At 33.5% G+C, this 269-nt stretch overlaps 1 protein-coding gene across 2 annotated transcripts in view; it reads left to right on the top strand.

Annotated features, from left to right (window-relative positions):
- LOC108973139 (putative inorganic phosphate cotransporter) overlaps nt 1-269 on the top strand; it is a 17,088-nt gene that overhangs the window by 15,335 nt on the left and 1,484 nt on the right. The gene's annotated exons all lie outside the window — the stretch shown is intronic.

Raw genomic sequence — 269 nt, forward strand, 5'->3', positions numbered from 1 at the left:
ATATATATCTATGTGATGCTGTATTTAGTGACATTTCCCCATCAACAGTGTTAATAAAAAATTGGTTTACATGACGCCCAGGTCGGAAACGAAAACGTATTATACAAAGTATAGTATTGACAAACTTCCTATTAAGCGGTAATCATAATAGGTATATCATGAAATGAGAAAGGAAACATTGAGATGGTAGCTCTAATTTATCAAAGTTTTTTTTTTTTTTTTTGAGACTTGTCTGGTAGGCACGCGGCTAAGTCTGGAGAATGTGACAA

The sequence above is a fragment of the Bactrocera latifrons genome, unplaced genomic scaffold (assembly GCF_001853355.1).
Source record: "Bactrocera latifrons isolate USDA-ARS-PBARC rearing strain unplaced genomic scaffold, ASM185335v1 scaffold_46, whole genome shotgun sequence".
Lineage (NCBI taxonomy): Eukaryota > Metazoa > Arthropoda > Insecta > Diptera > Tephritidae > Bactrocera > Bactrocera latifrons.